This window comes from Protomyctophum parallelum (assembly GCF_964188405.1).
Source record: "Protomyctophum parallelum genome assembly, chromosome: 15".
Classification (NCBI taxonomy): domain Eukaryota; kingdom Metazoa; phylum Chordata; class Actinopteri; order Myctophiformes; family Myctophidae; genus Protomyctophum; species Protomyctophum parallelum.
Window position 1 is genome coordinate 314,879 of NC_139710.1, and position 10,643 is coordinate 325,521.

The following is a 10,643-nucleotide window of genomic DNA, read 5'->3' on the forward strand; positions in this document are numbered from 1 at the left end:
TGGTACGAACCCCCACACTATATCAAAATAAGGCATGTTTATGACACTTTTGTTTTGTGCTACTGCTTGCTCCATGTCTAACAGCATTGCCTTGGCCTCTCTGTCTGCATAGACTGCTGGAGTCACCTGTTTCTCTACTAGAGTACCAGGATGTAAACAGAAGCCACAACCAAAGTAGCCATTAAACTGGTGGTGTTTTGTCTGGATTTTCAAGAAGTGCCTGAATTTGAGGTGCAATTGGTACGTTGATAAAGAAGCTTGCACTGTTCATGGAAGAACAGACTGCACAATGCAAAATGTTTGCATCGGTTATTTATTTTTGCGTGCCAATGTACATTTACAGCTTTTGCAGTAGAAGTGGAACTCCACTATGTCAGAGTTGTTTTTAAAGACCTTGTTGAACTAATATTTTGATCTTGGCAACACCTCTTTGCCAAACAACATATTAATTAGCTTTAACAAGTCCTCAAGTTGTGTTCCAGTTATATTATGCTTTGCTGCATGACTCATTAGCATGAGAAGAGCTTCAGCCTTTGTACCTGCTGACATTAGTACTGAATCCATATTTATGTCAAACCCGATCTGTCCGAATGGATCATCTTCTGGAAGCTCTTCCATTTCTGAATCAACTTCACAAGTACTGCCCTCTGACTCACGACCAGATTCCTGGACCACTTCAGATTCAGCACTGCCCTCTGATGATGACTCACAACCAGATTCCTGGACCATGTCACTTGGTTGCCGCTCAGATGGAAGGAGAAAGAATCCAGATGGATTCATGACCTGCAAAATAAAACACCACATGAGTGCATATGTCTGCATAGGACAGTGAACACAGCTTTTCTCATAGGTTTAATATAAAATGTGGTACCTTTTTCAAAAGGCAGACGGTATAAACATGCAAAAGTAGTTATTTTGCCAATTGCCGTTAACCATCATTATGGTTAATAACACTAGTTAGCCATGTGCATAGCCTTAACTGACACACATCTTTTTTTTTTTTTTTTTAAGATATTTTTTTTGCGGCTTACGCCTTTTATTGATTTTTTAAGGGACAGACAGTAGGCTGACAGGAAACAGGAGAGAGATGGGGGGGGTTGACATGCGGTTAAGGCCGTGTCGGGTCCGGGAGTCGAACCCGCGGCACACCGCGACTGGATCACCAGTCCGGTGCCCAGACCGTTACGCTACGGCCTGGGCCACTGACACACATCTTTAATGAAACGCACCTTAGGCGTGGTTGGTAGAAGAACTCACCTGGCCAGTCATATCATCTGGATCAGATGGAAGATCTTGGTCATCAAGGTCAGATGAAGACGTGAGCTATAAATGACAAAACATTCATAAGTGCTCCAATATACAGTATGGGCACAAAAGGTAGACAGACAAACAGTTACTCTGACAACGGGTGGGTATAACGGTTATTGCATAACAGGGTGGGGATGCAGCCTAACTTTCCCCAACCAGCATCACTCTCGAGTAGGCTGGTGCCCGACAGGCACAGGTCTAGTTATTTTTTATATTGAAATCAATATCAATCAAATAAAAATATGTAACCACTTAACGATTTAAGACTAACCACTTAAGCCCCATTTTATACTTTGTCACACAACAGTGCCATACAAGAAATAGTGAAACTATCAGATCTACAAGCTCACAATGCTTCACATCAGACCTTGTAGATTTACAAAATTTTTGTTTTGTTTAGTTTAGCCTGTAATGACATGCCCGATTTTTTCTTTCACCGAACCCCTTTGCCAGAAATAGCCTTGCAACGCATCACGCTGTGAGATTTTAAATCTGCTATTTTTACCAAATACACAAAAACAAAATATAGGGACTGCATGAGAATAATGAAGGTGTGGTTGATAGAAAGCCTTACCTGGTCAGTCATGACGTCTGGATCTGGTAGAGAATCTCGGTCGTCACGGTCATCAGATGGCTATAAATGACAAAACACATTGATGCTTTTTTCACTAATATTTTGTTAAGTTTCGCCTGTAATGACATGCCCGATTTTTTTTCCTTCACCAAAACCCCTTGCCGGAAATAGTCTCACCTACAATCACAACACATCATGCTGTGAGATTTTAGATGCTATTTTTGCTAAATATTCAGCAACAAAATATAGGGACTCTAGGGTGCATGAGAATAATGAAACCACCTTCAGGTGTGGTTGATAGAAAAGCTTAGAGATAGGATCCAGAAGGAAGCACACACACATCTCCAGAAACATCTCCAGAAATTATACAGGTGCTGGACAAAAAAATATACGTACAATGAAAAGGAAGGGATGTCCGCACACAAACGTTTCGACCCTTACAGGTCTTCGTCGTATTGAACTGGTAGAGAATCTCGGTCATCAGATGGCTTAGGCTATAAATGACAAAACACATTGATGAGTCCTTGTGCCTACATACATTAACAGTGAAACCACAGCTCGTGTCCTCATGGGTGCGTTCGGAAATGCGCCTTGAACGCACTGGTGTGCTCTCTTGTCGTTCGTTTATTCAGTGCACTCGGTGTGTTGTAGTTCGAAAATCCAGTGTGCTGCACACCGGGTGTGCCGAGTGCTATTTTTCAATAGATAAAGTATAACATAATGCTTAGTTAAAACACCAAAAGGGGTTCAATTTTATTTCATTTTGTTAATACCTGTTGACTTCTATGGAATCCAAATAATTGAACTCAGTCATGGCGAATTTGAATCCATATGTGTCTTGTCATGAACTCACCTCGGCATTTGGACCTGGTCCGACTTCATCTTCCAAGCGGCTGGCAGCAGTAAGAATTACCTGAATGCAAATTACGAAATAATGTATTTAACAAACAGTAGGTTGTTTAATAATAAATACAATTAAATTATTATTAATTTAAAACAAATCTATGTTTTCAATAAATACAATTTTAATAAAAACGTCCAAAAGTTTTGATTATACTATATTATAATAAGTAGTACAACGGTGTCATGCAATGAATAGTGAAAATAGCAGATCTACAAACTCACAATATTAATCTCTCACCTCAGCATCTGCAGTGTGCGAAGAGTCCGAAGATGAACTGATTTTGTCACACTGAAAACATTTTCAAGACAAATAACATCAGGTAAAACATCAGATTATGTCTCATAATTGATTAATTCTGAATATGGGGTATTATTCTACATTTCTCATAAAGTGACTTACATCCAAATGTCCTCTTTTCAGTCTTGGAGGAGGCAATTTTATTTTTCTGTTAGGCTCCAAGTACAATTTGTACTTACGTCTAGACATTCTTTAATTTTTAAAAAAAGGAGAAAAAAAGACGACATTAGTAACTGACAGATTCTTTAACAGAATGTGAGTTTACACTTAAAAAAATAAACTAAACAGAAGGGTGTTATAGCCTATTTTCCCCCCATTGTTCAATAGGACATCCTGTAATGCTCAATAAAGTTTTAATGTGTGCTTATTACCGCCTAAAGTTAAAGGTCTCGAGCACGCAGTAGTACGCACCAATCAGAGTGGCGAATAGAACCTACTCTACACCGACACAAGCCACGGAGCAAGTCCAATTTACCTCATACTTTGTTCTCAGACTCGACAATTTATATCATTTCACTTTTGCTATAGACAGTCCGGCGTCTACTAGTTCACACAGCAAAAATGTTTGCTTATGTAAAATATTTAGATGAGAATTGTAAAGCAATAGTTCCCACCTCTGACATTAAGGATTTTGACAGCAGCAGTGCATATTGCTACGGTTTATTGGGTGCGCTGGCAGGGGCAAATTTTGTTGCTGAAAGGTGAGTCATACTAAAACACTCAAAGTAATAACTAATAAGTATTAAAAATATACCTAACTTAAGTCTTTTAATTTGGAAAACATGCATTTGGGGGTAGGTAGACAGTCTACCGCCCGTAGACGGTGGAAAATAGTTCACTAGTACGCTCGAGCTTTCGGCGCGATACCATGGTACGGACAAATATAAATCATGCTTGTAACTTGTGTCAAGCTAATAGCTATATTTTCATAATGCTGACGAGCCTATAATACGCACATTAGACTCAATACATTCATATACACGTGAAAGGACCGCAATGGAAACAAACCGCTGGCTTTGTGTTGTATACTTGTATACTATGTCTACGGGAATTCGGAACCGGGAGGAGGCGGTAAATGTTTGGGCTAAAGCTAAACCAGAGCTAGCTTAGAGCTAAAGCTGGCTAGCTAAAGCTGTCCCACAGCTAGCTAGCTAGCTAGCTGGTTAAGCTAACGTGGCTTCAGTATATGGCCACAAATGGACAGACAGTATGCCGACGTTATAGTTATAGGTCGTTTTCTGTACTTACATCTTATGTGTTTTCAGAGTCAAGAGAAGAACAACTCCTCTCTCGAAGGGGAAAAGAGTTCGAGTGCAAACTTTGAAAGAAAAATCACACCACAGCAGTCCGGGTGCACCGAGAGAAGATGCTAAAAACAAATAAACAATGAATGTACGTACGTCACTTCCATTGAAATGATTAGCGGGGGCGGGGCTGTGATCAAAATAGGGACACTTCACCCTTTTTGCAAAAAAAATTATGTTAATGACGTTTAGAAGCTTTAGAACACTTTCCTGGAGATCTTTATGTGTGTAATATGTGGTTTTAGATATTTTAGATTGTAGCAGTGAGCCTGTTGTCTCTGATGTCATGGACACTGGGCTCACTAGCTTCCTTCCTGGACTACATGTTGTCTCAGTAAGACAGCTCTCCCCCTATCCACAAGGAGGAGCAGTGCACCAAAGAATTATGGGAATTGTAGTCCAGGAAGGTAGTGAGACCAGTGTCCATGACATCAGAGACAACAGGCTCACTGCTACAATCTAAAATAACTAAAACCACATATTACACACATAAAGTATATATACAGTTGGAGGGTACAGCATTTTGTAGACAGAGCTATATCACATTGCATCGTTTTATACATTTTTTGAAGAAAAAAAATAGCATTTTGTTTTGTAGTCATTTAGACAAAGCAGCATTTTTTCTCTCAAGACTAAAATAAGATGTAAGGTTTATAGCTCTGTTTTACATGTGCAGTAGGTCTACTTAAGGTACAGATACATCATACTTGGATTGGCCCTCTGGATTAATATAGATAGATATATATATTAAAAAAAAGTCTAGCCTGTAACGATGACATAAAATAAATATGGTAAAACACTACATTTCCTTAACTGTTTTAACTGGATAAAAAATAAAAATAAAATCCCACTAGCTATTTATAAATTATAATAAGCTGTATTGCCTATAGGCACAATGCACAATGCAATGGTGAAGAAACATTATTTGTCATTGTCATAATGGACATACATTTTAGCTTCTTATTACTGATACCACTTTAATTTAATTGTGTAATTTTGTTGCATATTATCTGTCTAATAAGTCCATAGACATTCTAAAGCCAGTTTAAGACACAAACTTCTCCCATAATATATTTATGATGCATAATGTTTAACATAATCTTTTGCTTTGTTGTTCTCTTTCTAACTGTCACAGATGCAGTGTTATCAAACCCAAAGACAAAATCACAAAGTAAGTGGAAAATAAAAACATTACGCACACATTGAAAATGGCTACTGATCAAACTGGTATAGGCCTAAGTGAATAATAATGTTTACATTTTGCTGTACTATATGTAGTTTCAGAGTCTGAGTCTGGCAGTGACAACGCAGTGGAATCATCTCCATCTGTATCTCCAACAGGAGACGAGGTACACACACACACACACACACACACACACACACACACACACACACACACACACACACACACACACACACACACACACACACAAAATACTGTAGGGTGTAGGTATACATTGCCACTACAATACAAATCAACTTAGATCTGTGTGGATTGTAAGGATGTCCCCGAACATTCGGGGTTCGAACCTTCGCTCGTTAGGGTTGGCACTCGAATCTTAATTAATGGCCTAATCAGGGGGGCACACAACCGATGTGCCAGTGCGCATACGTCGTCAAAATGTTTTCTGTGCGTAGATCAAAGGCATGCAAGGCGCATTTGCGCACCAAAGCTGAGACAGTTATGTAGAGAAATCTGACAGGCATTCAAAAGGAACTCAAATGTGATGTTAATGTCCTGTAAGTAGACTTAAAATAAAACTAGTGTTGACTAATCATTACATGTTGCTCCTATTTTGAAGAGGAAGTTAGTGCACAGGAAGTCTGTTTCAGCTGTAAACAAGCTACTATGACACTTTCCCAAAGTTATGTGCTAGGGTACAGCCTTAGTGGATTGGTTAAATGTGCTGTAGGTATTTTGTTTTTGTTAAAATTAAGAGAACTGTTAAAGAAATGTACAATAAATCACACACACACTCACTTAACCCATTTAGACCTGACAACGGTTCTAAAATGTCTTCTAAATCCTGACAGTTCTAAATCCTGACAGCAGAAGTCATACAAAATAAGCAAAAATGGAAGTGAAACAAATACATCAGCAGACAAAATTAAAACATTTGTTACATTATATGTAATGAAATATGTACTGTAGTAATACTGATTATTTCTGTTTGTGCTTCTTGTCAGATTCACTTGGGAGGAGACATTAAAATTCGGCGAGAGGCTTTGGCCAGAATCCAAAATTCTCCAAGGGATTCGTTATTTGTAAAGGAGCTTGCAGTGGCTACTGAGCCACCAGCTCAGTGGCCTTGTGGTTAGAGTGTCCTGAGAATGCCTCCCTGCTTGACACTCAGCATCAAGGGTTGGATTGGGGTGTAAGTCCCTGCGACATACTAGCGTCATGTCCAGGGGGTGTACTTGTACATCAAGCTGCCTCACGGTACAGAAACAGGAGATAGGCTCCTGCCCTATGGGCCTCATGGCTACAGAAACAGGAGATAGGCTCCTGCCCTATGGGCCTCATGGCTCGGCAAGGCTACTTGCGGTGGCTATGTGTGGCACAAAGACACTGGGGGAACGGAGCCTACTGGCAAGGAATGACAAAGATCAGAACAAATTTATAGTTTCATAACACTTATTCATGTTCCAGCTAATTCAGCAGACTTTGGAGGAGATGGAGAGACGAGAGCAACAGGGGCAGGGCAGTAAACGGACCCCCAAGCCTAACCTAAAATTTGTGGAGGAGGAGGGGGGAACGGATCTTTCTAAGAAAAAGGTAAGTGTGGTCTTTTGTGTGTTTATTATGTACAGTACATGCTACCACAAAGTAATCCAAGATTCTAATTAAAGCAGTATCTAATTCTAAATGACACGTCATTAATGCACTCAGATATTTTTCGTCATCTATCTCCTAATTGCCCTTTTGGAAGTACAGTAGTCAGATTTTTCCATTGGTAAATGGTGCATTTATATATATATATATTACATAGATTGTGTAATATGAATCAAAATGAATCGATACTAGTACTACACATTATGAAATACAACACAGGAGCATAGCTCCTGTGTTGTTGTAACAAATATCTCCAGGTAAAATAATTTCTGACCTGATGAAGATTGTGTGAGATGGAAAACATTGTCTTCTTCTCAATAAAGTAATTATTTTACCTGGAGACCGGTGTGCAGGCCCAGCTCCCTCTTTCCATGATTGCCTTATTGGCCCTGCACCCACTGTCGAGGTGCGTGCACAAATACAAATGCTATGTAACAAAGACATCGTCTAAAATGTATATTGTATTCAGTGACAGAATCAGCCATTGCTGTATTCTTAAACTGCAGCCCTCTGTCAACAAGGCTATGTCTCTTCCCATTTTGACATCTGAGCGCAGCCGCTCAGATGTCAAAGTGGGAAGAGCCCGAACCGCAGTGACATTATGGGCCGTTGTGTGATGGTGTTGCACACTGAAAATACCTACAGCTATGTGAGCTTGTAGATAAGCCATTTTAGGCATGCCATCACACAATGTTTTATTGTTATTACCTTACTATCAAGGGTAACCTTAACAAAGGTTATTATAATTAGCCTTAGTACCAAGGTTAACTATACTTATTACTTACTGTCTGTTGATCTGATCATCGTGATTGATCCTTTCCTATTCATCCCTACACTAGATATACCTCAAATTAAAGACGACATCGCCTTTCTGGCTTATTTTTATTTTATTTTTTATTGTAGGCCTACTTGTTTTTTTTCACCATAGATAAGTTTGTATGATGTTGGTCTCATTGGTAGGGTAATTAACTTGCTGCATTTGTGTTTATAATTGTTTAAGAATCGACCAATTAGAGACATGGACACTGATAGAGACACATCAGCACAAACATTGCAGGTGAGTAATATTTGACAGAAGGATTGTGATTTACTTATATTTGACTAGAGGAGGCAAATTGGTTTGTTAAGGGCTGATCTCACAAAATGCTCAATGTATTTGCACTGCCAGCAGGTAGGTATGTTAACAATTGATCAACAATTGATCTTTTTTCTTTTTAGAATTTTGAACTATCCTCAACTTTGCTGCTCTGCTTTTGGACCTCCTGGGACAATGGTTAATTATCTGTAGACAATGCATTGACCCTCATTACTTTCTCAGATCATGGCAGCAAAATAATATTGCTGGTGTAAATGTGAAGGCAGCATTATGCAGCCTGCTATGTTTTTGTCCCACAACCAAAAAAGTCCAAATAATGCGGCTGCAGTTTATTTCAGTTTTTAAAAACCTCCGTTCAGGAAACAGTTTATAAAAACGTAACCTCGCATCACCAGGCTTTCCACCTCGGAGGAAAGCCTGGTCTGTGTTACAAAAGTTCTGTGTGAACCCAAAAAGGAATGCTGGCCAGGCTAATAAAAACAGCAGCAAAGTAACTGAAGTTTTACAGTAGTAGAGTGCTGTCCTGCCCACTACTGTAAAAGTTAACACTTTTGTCATGTCACTGTTTAATTTTAAGAGCCATCCATCCATCCAGCCATCGTCTACCCCTTATCCGGGCCGTGTCGTGGGGGCAACAGCTCCAGCAGAGAGCTCCAGACCTCCCTGTCGCGAGCAACACCGGCCAAATGCACCTGAAGGTCCCCCGAAAGTAAGTACATTGTCATTGTCTCCACCAGGCCGTAGGCATAGGGAGAGAGTATGTTTTGCACTCCGTCCGTCCGTCCGTCCGTCTGTGAACAGCTAATCTCTGGCACCGCTGGCTTGATCGCAGCCATATTATGCACACACACTCCCTGAATGCCAGAGCTGAACCTCTGCCCTAAAGTTTTCACATTGGCCTGTTATAGTGCCACCAGGAGGCCACTTTGTGCAAAACAAATGTTTTGACAGTACACCTACAGATTTTGTCCAAACATCGCGCAAATTGGTACAATGCAGTCTCTCTAGAGCCATTCAACGAAACATGTCTTTCAGATTTTTCAGACTCCATCCTGATTGGCTAAGATTGGTTTCCAAAGGAGTACAAAATGCTGCAAATCATGAACACATTGTGTGATTTCCGTGACCTTTTGCACGCACAATACCACTAGGCAGAGGAAGAAATGGCACTTTTTTGAATCCTCCTCCTCAGGTCTAAATTGTTAACTTAAATGTGATATTTATTTATTTTTTCAGATTGAAATTGTGAAAGGATCAGGAGTCCTGTGCAACAGGACAACCTGGTTTTCCGCCTCCAACAGCACCACTCCAACCCAGATGGTGTGATTGCTGCTGATGGGCGTGTTCCCTATTGAGGAACTCCTGGAGAGCAACCTCAGCGGTATTTTTTCCCCCAAAATCTCTTTAAGTCGATCCATTAACTAATGCAGAATTAAGATTTGAACCTGCTTGGGATAATGTATTTCCGTTTGTACCTGCATAACATAAATCTGAGATATTGCTTAAGTGAAACATCATGTAGTTAGGGGGATTTTGAAAAATAATGTTTAAAATATCTTATTTAGGTGGGATGTCAGAGCGTGGCACTGGGGAACATTTGAAGGCCCTGGATCCAGAGAAAAAGAACGCCGTCTTGGTGAGTACAACAAAAGAATTCAAGAAGAAAAAGAACAGTTCATAGATATGCATTGAGTTGACTACTTTAACCATCACTATTTTCACTATTTATTAGCCATCAGTGGTAGTTTATCACTGGAGTCAGAAAATATCAGGTAAGTGATGACACCCATTGCAGAAATCTGCACGGCGTAGCACCTGGTAATTATAAAAGCCTAACTTAATTTGCTCACTTCATCGCAGCTCACTATAGTCTATATTCTGGGCTACTAGTGTGCTTCCACTGAGATAAGTGTGGTCCTCTGGGTTGTAGAACATGTACAGTAGTTGGTTAGTCAATAACAATTGTTGTCCTACAGCAGTGGTTCCCAACTGGTGGGCCGCAAGGGGATTTCAAGTGGGCCCCCAAATCATTTGACAAAACACTAGAATGTTATTAAAATATAACATTCATATTTAAAGAAGTCTTTAAAAATGATACTATTTTATGGTGTTTCTTAGAATGGAATAAGTATACTATGTTCCATTGATCTAAGCCAGAACACAAGTTGATTGATCATTAAATAAACATCAAATAAACAACTTAAGAAAATGCATGTGGCCCACCTACAGTATCAACTTGTCTACTGCCAGGTTATGTGATCAGATAGGCGGGCCGTGAAAACAATTGAAGATTTTCATGTTGGTTCTGCCACAAGAAAAGATTGGGA

The 10,643-nt window shown here is 39.7% G+C and overlaps 1 long non-coding RNA gene across 1 annotated transcript; it reads right to left on the reverse strand.

The window, feature by feature from the left end:
• Positions 1-212: 212 nt before the first annotated feature.
• On the reverse strand, positions 213-1,942 carry LOC310872165. The gene is made up of 3 exons (XR_014570353.1): positions 1,883-1,942; positions 1,258-1,323; positions 213-783 (listed from the first exon to the last, which is right to left on the reverse strand). It is a non-coding gene; the product is annotated as an uncharacterized lncRNA (long non-coding RNA).
• Positions 1,943-10,643: the final 8,701 nt, after the last annotated feature.